Genomic DNA, 18,814 nt, shown 5'->3' on the forward strand with positions numbered 1-18,814 from the left:
GGAATTTCTAGAAGTTACTTATGTCTTACCAGGAAAAAAAAAAACAAAACCAAGTAACTGAAAATTCAGTGCAACTAATACTTGTCTGTAGGAGTTGTTGTTTTTTAAATAATGCTCCTAACCTGCATAAAATCAAACGTATTATAATGAAATCACATATTTCACTCTTCAAATTATAGTGCTTGACCTTGACAAGCATTTCATAAAAAGCACATTAAAAATAAGTATTTTCATGTAAATTGCTCTGCTCCTTCAGAATTAGTGAATTGAAAAATGACTTAATAGCAGATTTTAGTCATAAAAGATTCAGGTTTATAAAGACTTGATGAATAACAAATCTGTGGATTCCCTTTCTGTTATACTGCACTGTTTGAGAGCATTGGGTTAGAGTTAACAAATTCATTTCAAGTTGTAGATAAGCATTACCATACCCTTTCATGCCTGCTTAATGATTAATCTTGTTCAGTGTTATTAGAGGATTTCTCACTCATATGAGCATTTCTTGTATGTTAAGGTGGTGAACTGTTATGTCACTGCACCTTCAAAATGCATTTACCCTTCCTTTGCTTAATGATATGCACTTATTCAAGGCTATTTTAGTAGCAAAGGATCAGCTATTGATATATAGGTGTGAAGAAATGTGGAGTTGTTAATAGGAAGAAAAAAATATAGCATGAATTCAACAGTATTCAATATCGTTTTGTGGGTCCTCATGCAGACGTCAGCCTGGTCTGATAGTAGAACCAGACTCTACTTTGTACACCTAACCTAAACTCTTGCATAAACTTTTTATGGTATGGTCTTAAATACAACTGTAAATAGCAACTATGAGCACCTTCCTTGCTTTTCTTGTGTCCTGGTTCCAGTTAGGACAGAGTTAAGTAGCTCATAGTAGCTGGTAGGGTGCTATGTTTTGGATTAGGATGAGAAGAGCGCTGATAACATGCTGATGTTTTAATTGTTGCAGAGCAGTGTTTACACCAGGCCAAGGACTTTTCGGCTTCTCGCTCTGTCCTGCCAGCGAGCAGGCTGGGGGTGCAGCAGGAGCTGGGAGGGGACAGACCCAGGACAGCTGACCCAAACTGGCCAAAGGGGTATTCCATACCATCTGGCGTCATGCTAAACAATATATAGGGGTGGCTGGCCGGGGTGGGGGGGCCGGCTGCTCGGGAATAGGCTGGGCATCGGTCAGCGGGTGGTGAGCAATTGCGTTGTGCATCACTTGTTTTCTTACACATTATTATTGTTAATACTATTACCATTATCACTATTATTATTATTATTGTTATTATTATTTTCCTGTCTTAATAAACTGTCTTTATCTCAACTCACCGGCTTCACTTTCCCGTTTCTCTCCCCCATCCCAGAGAGGGAGGGGGGAGGGTGAGCGAACGGCTGTGTGGTGTTTAGCTGCCAGCCGGGTTAAACCACAACAGTCTTTTTGGCACCCAACGTGGGGCACGAAGGGTTGAGATATCGACAAATCTGACCAGAGTGTGTTAAACTAAAATTGGTATAAGTATTGGACCTGCTTAATAGTTGCTAGTCACGATGTTGATTGCCTTAATCTCCAGTCTGCTGTACCTGTATTCCAAATTGAGTTTTATGGTGCGTTACTTTCTGTATGTGCTCCCTGTTGCACTGTTTATCCTTTCCGGGCCCTGGTTTAAGATTGTTATGGTACTGTGCGGTGTAGCAATGGCTTATGAAATGATGAAATATCTGGTCACGACTTTAACCTGGTATTTGTACTCAGCACTGACGTCGACTCTATACTTTGGAACCCATATCTCGGAAACTATTAGCAATTACACCTATTGCCTGTTTTCGTTAGGGAGCCAATCTGTGAAGGGGACAGGGGAAGACATGTTTCCCTACCTGTTCACTCTCCCTTTCTCCTTCACCACCACCCTCTTATCCCCCGAGCTAGTTACGGTGGTTCTCCGAGATGTTGAATATCCTTGGGATACTCAGACCAGCCTGCTCTTGTTGTTATGTCTCCTGAATGCGCTTCAGGTTTTGTTGAGGGTTAAACAACTACTTAGGAATCTCATCCGGAGATCTGTCTTGAGGCGGGATAGTTGCGAGTGGCAGGGAGTGTGGGAGAATATGGGCAGGTTTCTAGAGCAGTGGTCACCTCCAGTGTTTTGGACATTCACCCCTGAACAACTGCAAAATCCTAAAAAGCTGGCAGAATGCTTGAAAAAAAGGTGTCATGACTCTGGCAGTTCCAAAGTGACACAAATCACTGTAGCGTGCTGGGGTCTGGCTTGTGCCTATCGAGCTGCAATTGATGCTACTAGCAACCTAGCTCCAGCTCCTGCAGCCGTTCCAGCTCCAGCTCCTGCAGCCGTTCCAGCTCCAGCTCCTGCAGCCGTTCCAGCTCCAGCTCCTGCAGCCGCTCCAGCTCCAGCTCCTGCAGCCGCTCCAGTTCCAGCTCCTGCAGCTACTCCAGCTCCAGCTCCTGCAGCCGCTCCAGCTCCTGCAGCCATTCTGGCTCCTGCAGCCGTTCCGGCTCCAGCTCCTGCAGCCGCTCCAGCTGCAGCCCCTGCAGCCGCTCCAGCTCCTGCAGCTGCCCCAGCTCGTGCAGCTGCTCCCACTCCTGTGGCTGGGTCAGAGAAACGAGCTGTAGCAGTGCAAGTTGACCCCGCAGAGGGTATTCCAACCCCTGTGGCAGACCCTGTGTCTGGGTCAGAGAAACGAGCTGTAGCAGTGCAAGTTGACCCCGCAGAGGGTATTCCAACCCCTGTGGCAGACCCTGTGTCTGGGTCAGAGAAACGAGCTGTAGCAGTGCAAGTTGCCCCTGTAGACAAGGTGAAAAAATGGTATAGAGGCTCAGGTCGTTTAAAACGCAGACAGTCTTCTGCTAAGTCTGGGCGTAGTGAAGACGAGGCTGGGCCATCAAAGGTGCAGGAGACTGAAGATGAGGATGAGGATGGCGAAAAATCAACAGTAACTACCCGGACTCCATACCAGCCATCAAAGGTGCAGGAGACTGAAGATGAGGATGAGGATGTCGGAAAATCAACAGTAACTACCCGGACTCTACACCGGCCATCAAAGGTGCAGAAGACTGAAGATGAGGATGAGGATGTCGAAAAAATCAACAGTAATTACCCGGACTCTATACCAGCGTGAGCTACGAGATGTGCGAAAAGATTTTGGTCGCTGTATAGGCGAGCAGCTTGTCACCTGGCTGCTCCGGTGCTGGGACACGGGAGCCAATTATGTGGAATTGGAGGGCAAGGAAGCCAGGCGGCTGGGATCCCTTGCTAGGGACGCATGCATTGACAAAGCAATTGGAGATGGAGCACAATCTCGCAGCCTCTGGAGGCGTCTCCTGTCAGCTGTGAAGGAAAGGTATCTCTTCAAGGAAGAACTTGTATGTTTACCAAGCAAATGGACCACCATGGAGAAGGGAATTCAGTACCTGAGGGAATTGGCCGTACGGGAAGTAATTTATAAGGACCTAGACGACGCACAAACATCCGCAGATCCAGATGCAGTCCGGTGTACACTACCCATGTGGCGGAAGTTTGTACAGAGTGCCCCATCATCATATGCCAACTCATTGGCAATACTAGCCTGGAAAACGGAGGAGAATCCCACAGTGAATGAAGTGACTAAAATACTCCGGCAGTACGAAGGAAATCTCTCCTCTTCCCTAAAGGCCTGTGTCTCAGCTGTGGAGAAACTCTCTGAAGAGGTCCACCAACTTAAAGAGAATTTATCTTCCCCTCCACCTGAACGAACCAGTGTCCACCAGCTAAAAGAGAATGCTTTAGAGAAACTTTCTGAAAAGATCCACCAACTTGAAGAAAGATTATCTTCCCCTTCACCTGAACGAACCAGTGTCCACCAGCTAAAAGAGAATGCTTTGGAGAAACTTTCTGAAAAGATCCACCAACTTGAAGAAAGATTATCTTCCCCTTCACCTGAACGAACTAGTGTCCACCAGCTAAAAGAGAATACCTTGGAGAAACTTTCTGAAAAGATCCACCAACTTGAAGAGAGATTATTTTCCTCCCCACCTGTACAAACCAGTGTCTCAGCTATTAGGGGTAAACGTTCATCTATGCAAGGAAGACAATATGGTGGGCACACACACCGCGCCACCCTGTGGTTTTACCTACGTGACCATGGAGAGGACATGAGAAAATGGGATGGAAAATCTACTGCGACCCTAGAGGCACGGGTACGTGAATTGCAAAGGAAAACAATTGGGAAAAAGGAGTTCTCTGAAAGGTTTGTTGCTCCAACTTCCAGCAGGCAGTCCTTTAAACACAGAAATGAAGATTCTGACCAGGACTAGAGGGGCCCTGCCTCCAGCCAGGGGGAGGAAAGGGACAATCGAGTTTATTGGACTGTGTGGATTCGATGGCCTGGCACGTCAGACGCACAGAAGTATAAGGCTTTGGTAGACACCGGTGCACAATGTACTCTAATGCCATCAAGCTATAAAGGGCCAGAGCCCATCTGTATTTATGGTGTGACGGGGGGATCCCAGCAGTTAACTGTATTGGAGGCTGAAGTGAGTCTAACCGGTAATGAGTGGCAAAAGCACCGTATTGTGACTGGCCCAGATGCTCCGTGCATCCTTGGCATAGACTATCTTAGAAGAGGATATTTCAAGGACCCAAAAGCGTTCCGCTGGGCTTTTGGCATAGCTGCTTTGGAGACAGAGGACATTAAACAGTTGTCTACCTTGCCTGGTCTCTCAGAGGACCCTTCTGTTGTGGGGTTGCTGAGGGTTGAAGAACAGCAAGCGCCGATCGCTACCACAACTGTGCACCGGCGGCAATATCGCACCAACCGAGACTCCCTGAGTCCCATCCATAAGCTAATTTGTCAACTGGAGAGCCAAGGAGTGATCAGCAAGACTCATTCACCTTTTAATAGTCCCATATGGCCAGTGCGAAAGTCTAATGGTGAGTGGAGACTAACAGTGGACTATCGTGGCCTGAACGAAGTCACGCCACCACTGAGTGCTGCAGTGCCGGACATGCTAGAACTCCAGTATGAACTGGAATCAAAGGCAGCCAAGTGGTATGCCACAATTGATATCGCTAATGCATTTTTCTCCATCCCTCTAGCAGCACAGTGCAGGCCACAGTTTGCTTTCACTTGGAGGGGAGTCCAATATACTTGGAATCGGCTACCCCAGGGGTGGAAACACAGCCCTACCATTTGCCATGGACTGATCCAGTCTGCGCTGGAGCAGGGGGAAGCTCCTGAACACCTGCAGTACATCGATGACATCATTGTGTGGGGTGACACTGCAGAAGAAGTTTTCGAGAAAGGGAAGAAAATAGTCCAAATCCTTCTGAAGGCCGGTTTTGCCATAAAACAGAATAAAGTTAAAGGACCTGCACGAGAGATCCAGTTTTTAGGAATTAAATGGCAAGATGGACGTCATCAAATCCCAATGGATGTGATCAACAAGATAACAGCTATGTCTCCACCAACTAGCAAAAAAGAAACACAAACTTTCCTAGGTGTCGTGGGGTTTTGGAGAATGCATATTCCAAATTACAGTCTGATTGTAAACCCGCTCTACCAAGTAACCCGTAAGAAGAATGCTTTTGAATGGGGACCTGAGCAACGACAAGCCTTTGAACAAATTAAGCAGGAAATAGTTCATGCAGTAGCCCTCGGGCCAGTCCGAACAGGACCAGATGTAAAGAATGTGCTCTACACCGCAGCCGGAGAGAATGGTCCCACCTGGAGCCTCTGGCAGAAAGAACCTGGGGAAACTCGAGGTCGACCCCTGGGGTTTTGGAGTCGGGGATACAGAGGATCTGAAGCCCGCTATACTCCAACTGAAAAGGAGATATTGGCAGCATATGAAGGAGTTCGATCTGCTTCGGAAGTGGTCGGTACTGAAGCGCAGCTCCTCCTGGCACCCCGACTGCCGGTACTAGGCTGGATGTTCAAAGGAAGGGTCCCCTCTACACATCATGCAACTGATGCTACATGGAGCAAGTGGGTTGCACTGATTACTCAGCGGGCTCGAATAGGAAACCCCAGTCGCCCAGGAATCTTGGAGGTGATTATGGACTGGCCAGAAGGCAAATACTTTGGGATATCACCAGAGGAGGAGGTGGTTCGTGCTGAAGAAGCCCCCCTGTACAACAAGCTACCGGAAAATGAGAAGAAATATGCCTTGTTCACTGACGGGTCCTGTCGTATTGTGGGAAAGCATCGGAGATGGAAAGCTGCTGTATGGAGTCCTACACGACGAGTTGCAGAAGCTGCTGAGGGAGAAGGTGAATCGAGTCAGTTTGCAGAAGTGAAAGCCATTCAGCTGGCTTTAGATATTGCTGAACGAGAAAAGTGGCCAGTTCTCTATCTCTATACTGATTCATGGATGGTAGCAAATGCCCTGTGGGGGTGGTTACAGCAATGGAAGCAGAACAACTGGCAGCGCAGGGGCAAGCCCATCTGGGCTGCGGCATTGTGGCAAGATATTGCTGCCCGGGTAGAGAACCTGGTTGTAAAGGTACGCCATGTAGATGCTCATGTGCCCAAGAATCGGGCTACTGAAGAACACCAAAACAACCAGCAGGTGGATCAGGCTGCTAAGATTGAAGTGGCTCAGCTGGACCTGGACTGGCAACATAAAGGTGAATTATTTATAGCCCGATGGGCCCATGACACCTCAGGCCATCAAGGTAGAGATGCAACCTACAGATGGGCTCGTGATCGAGGGGTGGACCTGACCATGGACACTATAGCACAGGTTATTCATGACTGTGAAACATGTGCTGCAATCAAGCAAGCCAAACGGTCAAAACCTCTTTGGTATGGAGGACGATGGCTGAAATATAAATATGGAGAGGCCTGGCAGATTGATTACATCACACTCCCTCAAACCCGCAACGGCAAGCGCCACGTACTTACAATGGTGGAAGCAACCACCGGATGGCTGGAAACATATCCTGTGCCCCATGCCACCGCCCGGAACACTATCCTGGGCCTTGAAAAGCAAGTCTTATGGCGACATGGCACCCCAGAGAGAATTGAGTCAGACAACGGGACTCATTTCCGAAACAACCTTATAGACACTTGGGCCAAAGAACATGGTATTGAGTGGGTGTATCACATCCCCTATCATGCACCAGCCTCTGGAAAAGTTGAACGATACAATGGACTGTTGAAGACTACACTGAAAGCAATGGGTGCTGGGACATTCAAAAATTGGGATACACATTTGGCAAAGGCCACCTGGTTAGTCAATACCAGGGGATCTGCCAACCGAGCTGGACCTGCCCAATCAAACCTGTTACGCACTGTAGAAGGGGATAAAGTTCCTGTAGTGCACGTAAGAAACATGCTGGGTAAAACAGTCTGGGCTACTCCTGCCTCAGGAAAAGGCAAACCCATTCGTGGAATTGCTTTTGCTCAGGGACCTGGATGCACTTGGTGGGTAATGCAAAAGAACGGGGAGGTCCGGTGTGTACCTCAAGGGGATTTGATACTGGGTGAGAATAGCCCATGAGTTGAATTGTAGTATGTTAATTATTATATAATAATGTATGTCATCACTACCATGATTGCTATATATCATAGATGAAAATGGTGATTAATTAGAATGTATTGGACAGAGTGTAACCTGAGCATGACATAAATGGTATGGAATAAGGGGTGGATATCTGTCCTGGTTCCAGTTAGGACAGAGTTAAGTAGCTCATAGTAGCTGGTAGGGTGCTATGTTTTGGATTAGGATGAGAAGAGCGCTGATAACATGCTGATGTTTTAATTGTTGCAGAGCAGTGTTTACACCAGGCCAAGGACTTTTCGGCTTCTTGCTCTGTCCTGCCAGCGAGCAGGCTGGGGGTGCAGCAGGAGCTGGGAGGGGACAGACCCAGGACAGCTGACCCAAACTGGCCAAAGGGGTATTCCATACCATCTGGCGTCATGCTAAACAATATATAGGGGTGGCTGGCCGGGGTGGGGGGGCCGGCTGCTCGGGAATAGGCTGGGCATCGGTCAGCGGGTGGTGAGCAATTGCATTGGGCATCACTTGTTTTCTTACACATTATTATTGTTAATACTATTACCATTATCACTATTATTATTATTATTGTTATTATTATTTTCCTGTCTTAATAAACTGTCTTTATCTCAACTCACAGGCTTCACTTTCCCGTTTCTCTCCCCCATCCCAGAGAGGGAGGGGGGAGGGTGAGCGAACGGCTGTGTGGTGTTTAGCTGCCAGCCGGGTTAAACCACAACACTTGTCAGACTGCTTCAAGAGAATGACACGGAGGAACTGAACAGCTATGCTATGGCTATAAATATATTCATATGATGGGGGACTTGGTTTGCTGTGCTGTCTGGAGATATTGTGACTGTGATTTAGATCATGACTTCAGCATTTTTTATTTAAAAAAAAAATGGCAGTATTTTAAAACTAGCTCAAAACTGACTCTTTAGAAAAAAACTTTTTCAAAGGTAACTGTTGAGGCTTTCTGATTTATTTTTTTTCCCGTGTTAGAGATGATTTAGAAGCTTCAGACAAGTGTAATGGATCATCAAGGTACTGTACAAGTGGAAGTTCCTGTTGTGGGGCCTCCATGATAAACACCTTGCCTTTATTCTTACACACTTGGATAACTCCAACATTTGGCTTTACTCACACTTTCAAAATGAGCTGAGCTGCTGAATTTTGTTGTGTTTTATTTTCAGCCTAAATTGTGATCTGCCAGTACTAAAGGGATTTCTACCTAAATGGGAAAAAAATTGCTTGATGTCGTCTGGATTTCTTGATATATTTAAGAACTTTTGCAAAATGAGTCAGTGATGAATCAACAGCTGTTGACTGATTTAATTGGTAAAATGCTCTCTGGTTCTAGCCATGAAACAGAAAGACAAAAGTTCCACATTAAAAACAAGCTATTGAAAATAAAGGTAATAAAGATTTAAAGAGCAGACTGAAAAGTACTTTCCACAAAAAAAAAAAAAAAAAGATACCATTATTTGTTTCCAGAAATGATTTCTAAATGCGGCCACTGAATTCTTGATAAAATTTTGTATTCTAAAAAAAATAATTGATTTCTCACAGTTTGTAATGGCTACACAAAGGATAAAGACATAGGACAAGCGTAGCGTTGGGATGTCATCCCCCCAGTCTGGGATGGCAACAGAGCTTTCCAGATCCATGCCACTTCAGCTATAGAAGTGCAAGGTCTACGTCCGAAGCAAGTTGGTGTGGAAGTAACTCTTATCATCAGAATACACACCCTTTCTCTAGCACAGCTGTCATATGGAAACATATTATTGCTCAAGGCTGTTTATTATTTCTTAATAAAACTGAAATGCCAGTACAGTCCAGAGGCTTTCTTGCAGAGTCATCCTGCTTTATCATCAGTCTTGTCAAAGTTTTTTGTTTGTGGTTGAAAATAATCTAAGCCTGGTCATTGATTCTCTTTTTCTGATGTTGGTTGACATCAGCAGTTTGGTAGACAAAACAATGCTGTAAATAAACTTGAATTATTTTCAGATGTGAAAAATAGCACTAGTTAGAGATCAGAGCAAATGAACCCAAGTTATTTTAATGCATACTGAAAATAGATACACAAGATGGAAATAAAGAGCTAGAGAGAGTGTTTTGACAAGAGCCATGCTCAGTAACATCTCTCATTTATATCTGAACTGTAAAGTACAAAGGAAAAATAAATGCAGCTTATCTGCATAATCACCGAGCCATTTCGCATCAGCCTGCCTCCCTCCTTAGCTAGTTATTTTGCTTTCTTGTTTCTCGGTTTGGGGGATTCTTCTTGTGCCTACTGTTCACTAAGAATAGTGCAAGACAACCAATATCTTTGGTCCCAAGACCTGGGAGCAGAATCACAATTGCTCTCCCCAGACAGGGAGCTCCCATGCTGCCGGAGGCCTACTCTTCTCGCGTCAGAATCAAAAAGAACTTTTTAATATATATATAAAGTCTCAAGTATATTTATTTCAATGGTTTCTACTGCATTTTGAGCTTTGGAGCAAGTAGAGGACAGGCAGCAATCACTTGGAGCTTCAGGCCAGGAGCTTTTTCACTCCCCGCAGCAGCTCATCAGCAGTTCAGCACGACAGCGAGGGCCTCTTCACCACATTGGCAGGGTCTGTCTCGTTTGTGGCAATAGGTAGGGATGTCAGTGACCTTTAATGTTGCAGCTACTATTTCCCTGCTGGTCATATTATTAGATACACCTTTAGCTAAGTGGCTCCTCATGTGTTAGAGCTGAAGAGGCAGATGGCTGGGAACCACTTGGTTTGTTCTCAGAGGAAGTAGGCTGGGAGTGCCTTTGGCCCCTACACGGATGGTGCAGGCAGCTCTGTGGTGGCTCTGGGGCTGCTTCGATCCAGGGCTGCAGAGCCACAGGAGCTCTGGTCTCGGCACAGCCCTGGGCCTAGCTCCACGGCAGAAGCTGCGTCCCGGGTTATAGATATCTTTTTGCATGAGCACTTTTCTAGTACTGCTGGAACAGTGTAGATTTTCCAGTAGTGGTTCTTCAGCATTATCATCTCATTTATTTCATTAAGCATAGGCTGTATGATATTAGTCTTTAAAATGTAACAAACCGGTTTACTTAGGATAGGCTGACAAGCAGCTCCGCTCACCCCAATGTCACTTGTGACAAAGCTTGTGGGGATGAAAAGTCTGTAAATGTGCATCAGTGTGCAGTTCTTCTCTTAAGGTGATGAAGTTTTTCCCCAGGAGACTGTTGGTCCAAGAGACTTAATAAGAATAGATGCTGAACCTGATGTCCTCATAGGAGCAGATTGGCAGAGGGTTTAGTTGTGACTCTGGAAAGACAGATAATGTGGAGGAAGGAAGAGAGAGTTTATTTTTTTGGTAGCTAAGGGAAGAATGTTCCTACAATATATATATATATATTTTTTTTTTTTTTTACAGGACATTGCATCTTTTTATCATGAGAACTGCTAAAATTAAGCCTCTGCTTTGCGAGTCTTCTGCTCTAATTCTAAATGGTTTGAAACTTCTTTTGTTTCTGTAGGAAATAAGTCTTTTCTCAGCAGCTTTAACTGTCAAGCCATGAAGAAAATTACTTTCTGCTTTTTACTCCTTTTTATTTTATTTATTATTTTATTTTTATTTTTAAATTACTTTTTAAATTATTACTTTTTTTTAAAATTATTACTTTTTAAATTATTTTTACAATATCTACCAGGCTCATGTTGTTTTCAGAACATTTTCAACAGAAATGCTAGAGAGCATTTTGTCACTAGGATTTTTGTTCTGGTTTCTTTTTACATTAGACAAACAAATAGGTATGTAAAATGGAGGAAGAAGTATTTTTTTTTTAACCTACTGAGAAATACACTTGCAACATCAGGAGCCATTGTGAATAGGAATTTCAATGTACTGCCATTCCTCCCAGTAGTTGTGGCAAATTGCACTTTTAGTTATCTTGGTCTAATCTTCCTTACTGGGGCAGCAGAACCTCAGCACTAGGCAATTTTTCTTATGTTTAAATGTCACATCAAGTTATTTATTTTCTACATATCGCTATTGAAGGAAAAGCAAAAACTAAATCAGCTATAAAACTTTGCAAGTTTTTAGAAGTCCTCCCACCCTGTCTCTGTCCACTTAATTCTGTGTGATTTATGTTTAGTAACATTTGGTATTTTATTTCATCCATGACCTAAAAATCTGAGAATTTTTTCAGTTATGATGTCCATTATGTGGAATGACAGTAAAACAAGATTATAAGAAGCAGGTAATAACAAAGAAATGTTAATTGGCATTGGTGTCAAGGCAAATGCATTGAACTAATATATTGCAGAGATTTCGCCAGCCTTCTTTGAAGGCAAATTGATAACGATAGGACAGGTGTAACCACCAGTGGGAAGGTAAAATCCCCAGAGCTTCTGTCTCTGCTGCTTTCCTTGTAAGGACTTCTCTTACAGTTACAATTTTAAATATTTTGTGTGGTGCCTTTAGCTATCTGTCTATTCTTCTGATTATCTAATACCTGTAAACCGTTGATCAGTTCCGCGACAGCATAGTTCTGTTCTTGTTTCAGAGAGTGGAGAACATTTTCCTCATGCTTAGCAGTTCAATCAGAGTAGATGTCTGGAATATAATCCATGTTCTGAAGATGGATGAGTCAGTACAGTCTCACTCAAGTCCCTCATGATATCAATTCCTCCTGCATAAAAATAGTTGTGTTTGAAAAAACAAATGGAGTGATCGCTGGCTGACTTTAGTGTGGGATGGATATGCGTCTGAACTGGAACTGATTAAGGATTTCTGTAAGACTCAAAACATAACAACTGGTCCTGCTCAGCGATGCTGTTCATAGAAGCAAACTGGTTTTGATGTATCTGTTTAATATGCTTTATGGTTGCAAGACATATTCAGCTGATGCTATTTAAAAAATGCCTATGCATGTGGAAGACTGGAGGATGAAGTGGCAGGCATGTCATATAAATAATCTTAAATTTCATGCTGGAGAAGAGAACATTGTTTGTGGTATACAAACTCAGTCCCAACTACTTGAGGCTTGAAATAAATGGACAGAACAAAGTGTCTCTCTTATTCTCACCCCAGCTTAGACCCCCAAGTACAACCTCGTGCCTTTCCCCAGGCACTCACTGAGATGAGACGTTTGGTGTTTGCTGTGTTCAGGGAGCAGCCTGAAACCACAGCCAACCTGGCAGGGATGAACCTTGCAGCTTACCTTGGGCTGGCTCCTTCCCTTTCTGCTTTCGAAGGTCTTCCCATCACCCTGTGGGCCAGACTGTTACTGAAATGTCATAAATACGTTTCTCCACGTAGGGCTCGATACAGAGCTTCCAAATGAGGAACTGTATAAATACAATTTTTTTTGAATAGATTGTTGCTCATCTAAAAATCTACCTGTTCATGTTCATTACTATGCTCAGTGAGCAGTAAATCAAGGAAAGGAATGTTTCATTAAAAGTTCACTGAAACTCATTCACTTAAATCCCTTGTTGAATATTTGTGAGTTAGCTATTGGTTTGATTTTCCTGACAAAATGATTCTGATCTTCAGTGAGATTTTGTAGATTATACTGAAATATTGGTAACGTAAACTGCCACTGCAAAATGTAATGCAAACTATCACAAATCAACACCACTATTTCCAAGAAAGCTCAAAATCCCAAACTCTTTATTCGAGAGCCTGCAATGAACATGAACCATATTTAAGAAACTAAAAGAGAAAAAAAATCTCTGCAGGTACATGTAATGATGTTATTGAATTTCAGTCTCGTTTTATTGTTTTGTTTTGACAAAGCACAGGCCTATAATTCTTTACTCCTATGAACATTAAGATAACCTTCTTCAAAGAGCTTAAAGTGAATGTGTGTAGACTTCAGTAAAGTCTAATGGCTTCCAAAATGTTTAAATTCATTATTAATTTTTGTTATTTAAAGGAAAGTACTTCATGCCTTTGTGCTGGCAGTAGGGATTTCGCGTTTGTGATTTGTCATCGCGTTGTGTTTGTGATTTCCAAGCTTGTTTTAGACCTTAATATGCTTAATAATTTTGGTCAATTCTTTCATTTCCTTGAAGCTAGCTTCTTACGTGAAGACCTTTTTTCCTGCTTCTTAACTTTTAGTTTACTGTGGTAAATAACAGTGGAAAGTTTGACTTCAGTCACTTTGACACAAGATAACTCCATTGGCAGGGCATTTTAGAACATTAAAAATTTTACTTAGGGGATTAAATTATTGCCTCCAGTAATTGCTGAGGATAACAATACTCTTTCAACCCAGCAGTTCCAAAAGCAAGTAATTGAGTCTCCTTGGGCACGGTGAAAGTGCTCAGTGCTGTCTTTTAATGGTATTTTTTTGAATAATTATAGTACTGAGTGATCATTCCGTGCAATTTTACTTGTCTACTAAGAATCTTTAAATCTTCCAAAGCTCCCCTTTCACATCCAGGAAGCCTTCCTTGTGGTATCATTACAGAAAGAAGGATAACAAGGAAAATTTAGCAAAGCAGTGTTTTGCTATTTTAATGTTGGAATCATTTAGTTTTAGCAAGATATTTTTATACTGCTGAATTAGTACCTGCCTTATTTATAGTACAGGCAAAACATATCATAGGTATGCCATAAAGAGAAAGTTGTTTTTTTTTGGATTTGTAATAGGCTTTAATCATGCTGACCTTGTTGGTAATCTTAGAGAATTTTACTGGTATCACCAGAGAATAGGATGTTGCTGAGTAAAAGTCAGCCAGAAGGCTCACTGCATTTGTTCTCACAGTGCTGTTAAACCTTTTGTCTACCCCAATCATCTTTTGTAAATTATTTTCAAATGCTTCTTCACTCAGCTCATTTGCAGTATGGAAGAGTAGAAGACAGGGGGCAATTCAGTGAAGAATGCTTGCTTCTGGCCTGATCAAAAATGTGAGATAATCATTTTTCCAACGCCAACTTGACATGATTAATTTAAAACTGAGAGATGTTTTGCACTACGTATGAAATAATTAAATATATTGAAAGCCAAGCTGTGGTTGTGGAAGTTTAGAGCTCTGAATTTTGACAGATGTAAAACATGACTATGTTAATGCTGGTGCAAGCATCTGTGGTTTACAGGTGAACCACTGAATTTGCTGCTGAGGCTGTGACTGTACTGCAGAGTGTTTGAATTCTTACCAGTGACAGCAGTTGTTTGTTTTTTTTTTCCAAAAGGAATTGGCATCATCCTTTCTTTTGTCTTTCTTTGCCTGCCTTTCTTTTGGCCACTCTCTCTCTGTGTCTCTCTAATAAATCTCTACCATTTACCAGTTGTTCATCATAGGAACACACAGCTATAATCAATGAAAGCAGAGGCCTTCAGTCCTACTTGCTGTTCCCAGAATAAAAGGAATTCATAGTGTCTTTCAGAAGAAAATTTGTTTTCTACTGCTGAAAGATATAATCTTTTCCCCTCTGTCAAAAGTTATTTGTCTTTAATCATTAGAGATTGGCTTAAGGCTGAGGCATATAATATAATATCCCTATCAAAATTGCTATCATTTGTTACTTTTTTTTTCATGTTCATCAAAACTGAGAGGTAATAAGGACACAGCATGGCAGTACTAAGTTGGAATGAGATCTTGCACTGAAAGCAGAAATTTCAAGGCAACAAAAGAATTTGTTAATATATATATATATATGTATCAGGCAAGAAGAAGGTGAGCTAGCGCAATTTAAAATTTCCTTTTTTTTTTTTTTGCATCAAACTTAGTCTTTGTTATAACCAATAAATTATAATTCACTGCTGTACTGTGCAAAATGAGAAGTGTATTTATTTCTATATCTTGATTCTGTTTACTTTACAAAAGCAAATAACAGAAATTCATGTGATGAATTCTGGTACTACTAAATGTTTAGATCAAATAAAAATATGACATATTAGCACCAACACAAAATACTAATTGAATATTATATTCTGTATTTCTAGTAAAAAAGGGATACTTTGCTCGTATCAAGGCATTCCCAAGGTGCTTTGTCATTTCCAAATGCTATCTGACTGCTTTGCTGGATTCCTTGCAGTCGTGTTTCTCTGCCCATGCCATCTTCTTGTTTAGACTGCAGCCTCCTATGATATATTTCAAACAGCTTTCTACTGTGCTCCATCATGGGGCAGAAATATTTACCGGTAATGTGAAGTCTAAATTAAGGAGGCATTCTCCTTTCAGTATGAATTCAGCAGAGTAAAAAATAAAAATAGTAACAAAATGACAGGCCGATATGATATTCCACTTCGAATTTGTATATTTATAAAGCTAGCACCTTTCCTCAGGAGGCTGTTGCACCTTCCAGACCCAGTCTTGCCTTTCTAATGTGCCGGTGTTGACAAGGCAAGGGGGGGGAAAGTTCTCCTGTCACCTTCGTGGCCAACTCGTCTCTTCTGCTTGTGTTTCGAGAGTCAGCATGGTGGCATTGCATACCGTGATTTTGCAACACTATTGTAAACATCCGTCCACAAAGTTCTCTTGCTTGAGATTGGGAAAAAAAATGTGAATTAGAAAAAAGTTCTTGCTCTTAAGTGATATAATTTTTGTAAAGGCGGGAAAATGGTCCAATGCTCCCGACTCATTGAAGCATCTCCAGTGATTGCTATTCATTCAGACATCTCCAGGGAGAATGCGTGTCTCTGGATGCCTGTCAGAAGTGTTTCTCAGAGGAGATTTTTGGCTTGCTTTTGCACTTTCTGTCTTTAATGACAAACTTCCATTTCACTTGGGTGGTATGAAATCAGTACTTCAGATTTCCTGCATCTTTACAGATTTATCTACTACAAACTTGTGTAGCAATCCCACAACAAGTAAACACTAACAAAAAGTTTAGGGTTGACAGTGCTGGGGATGAGACAGACAAAAAAATAGGTAATAACTACAGGTAAATTTTACAGTCTTTACCACATAGCATTCCTGTTGAGATAAACACAAATCCTTAATTCAAACCAGCAGAATTTGGCCCAGTGAAACAAACTGATTTCAGATTCTTCAGAGAGAGAAGTGAGAGAGCAGTGAAATGAGAAATCTAATTTGTATCCACTATATGGCTTTTTTCATCAATGTGGGGAGGACAAACCATTTTTTAAAGTGGACTGTAATTGCCCTTGGCTATATAGATTAGTTCTCCAAAGAAAAAATGTCGGTGTCCCACTTATAAATTGTTAGTGTGAAGTACTGGCAGAAATAGGTTCATAAAAGTATTTGATGAATACTGTTAATAACTGATATGAAGAAGCTCTTGTACTTACTTACTTGCAGTCTATTTAAACAGAGAGATGGCTTCAAAAGTTACAGTTATTTGCAGGGAACAACATCATGTGAGGAAATTTCAGAAATCATCTGAAACTTCATAGTTCTATAAGCATAATTATAACTCGATAACCTTGTGTATGTTTATGTGCTGTTTATCTCTCCCTCAGTAACTACTTTTTAGTTGGGGCTTTTCAAAAATAGGCATATAAAATACTTTTTAAAATCAGAAATGTCCTGCTATACTGAAGATGAAATTTAAATAAACCTTGTGCTATTTCTATCAATCATTTTTGTATTTATTCCCATGCTGATCTAAGGAGGAGGAAAGCTCTTTTTAGTATTCCTTGAATCTACTGCAGAAATTTCAGCATATCGAAGAAATAAATGTTATGACAGAACATTTGCAACTGAATGGTCAGCACAGACCATGGAGCCCTGCTAACACATTGTGTTCCCACTGCTAAAAATTTGAAAGAGTAAGCAACGCACAGCCATACAGACAAGTACAGGTCTGTGCCTTTCAGAGGAAGGAAAAGATGCTGGTTCCTGCTATTTCCACACTGCTGATTTATATCTGGAACAGACCATTAGCAAGTCTGCATTGAGCTAGAGGTTTCAGACTATTATTGACAAAAGAAAGAGACCAGTAACCCTGGTTAGTGCTGAGCACTGATATGGTGGTTTTCCCTATTCAGAAGAGCACCTAGAGACTAAATGAGCTTTTTAAAGCTACAAAAAGGAGGAAAAATGGAGGAACTTTCTCTGTTGCAGCTCACATGGTGCTGTGGTTTGGATTTGTAGCTAACATTGATAATGCACCAGTGTTTTGTGTATTTCTCAGCAGTGCTTGCACAGGGTCAAGTTTTTTTCTGTTTCCCACCCTACCCCTGCAGTGTGTAGTCTGGGGGTGAGCAAGAAGCTGAGAGTGGACAAAGCTGGGAAAACTGACCTGAATAGTTCAAAATGATATTCCATACTATGTAGCATCGTGCTGGGGTAGAGGAAGAAGTGAGTGAGGGTTTTGTCTTCTCAGATGGCCAGTGCTTGCAGACTGGCTGGGCATTAGTCTGCTTGTGGGAGGCAGTGAGTGGTTGCCTTTGCATCACTTCTCACCCACACACACATCCTCTTCCACTTGCCTCAGCCCATGATTTTTCTCACTTTCCCTTTTCTTCTTCACTTTCCCATCCCAATGAGGGAGGCTGGAAGTTAACCAGCAGCTGTGTAGGTACTTGTTAGAAGTTAGTAACAAGCTTCTGGCCAGGTCAGCCCACCAAGATGAGAACCCTGAATGAGCCCTGGGCAGGAAAGCAGTCTGCCATATAATAACAAACCTGTTGCCTGCTTGTATGTCCTTCCTGCTGAGGTTCTGATGTTGATGGTGTTGTGAGTGCATTGGTTGGGGTATTGCTGTAGAGATTTGCATAAGAAAAGATTACAGATCAAGCACTGGCACTACCCATGTGTCAGTAGTGTCAATACCTAGGGCAGAGCCCCTGGCAGTGGTAACCTCCACTCAGTGCAGTACTTCTGAATTATTTCATATCCAAGTTTTAGATTACAGCGGATAATCACTCTTCTGCACAGCAGAAGGGAAGAACGTGAGAATACATCTTGGGGTAGTTTGAAAGTGTCTGTAGCAGAGAAGGATCTTGCACTGTTGATTCCACCCAAAGAACGAATACTGTTACTAATCCACTAGAGCAACCATTTTGTGTAAGCCCCACACATCACCATTTATTAAACGACTAATTTGTTCTCCAGAGTCCAGAGAAGATGAAATGAGGGATGAGCAACAGGGCATCTAGGGTAAGCAGTAGAATTACTCTTTTCTGTGTGAGAGAGCAGAATCTCTCTTTTCTGTGTGAAAAAGATGAGAACAGCCTGTTTCAGGAGAGCATGCAGAGTTGTCGTGACACCTTCTTCTCTGAATTGTAATATGTACTCTTAGCAGTAGTGTTAAGACACAGAGCATCTGTACTGAAGGAAGGATGCAGATTTTCCAAATTTAGAAGTCTGCATAGAACATACTTGCCTCTAGATGCATTCCTGTGGCAGTCAGTTTAATTCC

General features: G+C 42.3%; 1 long non-coding RNA gene across 3 annotated transcripts in view; it reads left to right on the forward strand.

Moving 5' to 3' along the window:
* The window catches only part of LOC308199612, a 289,413-nt gene that overhangs the window by 197,368 nt on the left and 73,231 nt on the right, over positions 1-18,814 (forward strand). Inside the window, exon 6 of one of the 3 annotated variants that reach the window (XR_013954735.1) lies at positions 14,317-16,080. The exons of the other annotated variants lie outside the window; for them this stretch is intronic. This is a non-coding gene — a long non-coding RNA (uncharacterized lncRNA). Of the gene's footprint in view, positions 1-14,316; positions 16,081-18,814 lie in introns of those variants that run through there. 3 annotated transcript variants of the gene reach the window in all.

Source organism: Anser brachyrhynchus, assembly GCF_964034855.1.
Source record: "Anser brachyrhynchus genome assembly, chromosome: 9".
Lineage (NCBI taxonomy): Eukaryota > Metazoa > Chordata > Aves > Anseriformes > Anatidae > Anser > Anser brachyrhynchus.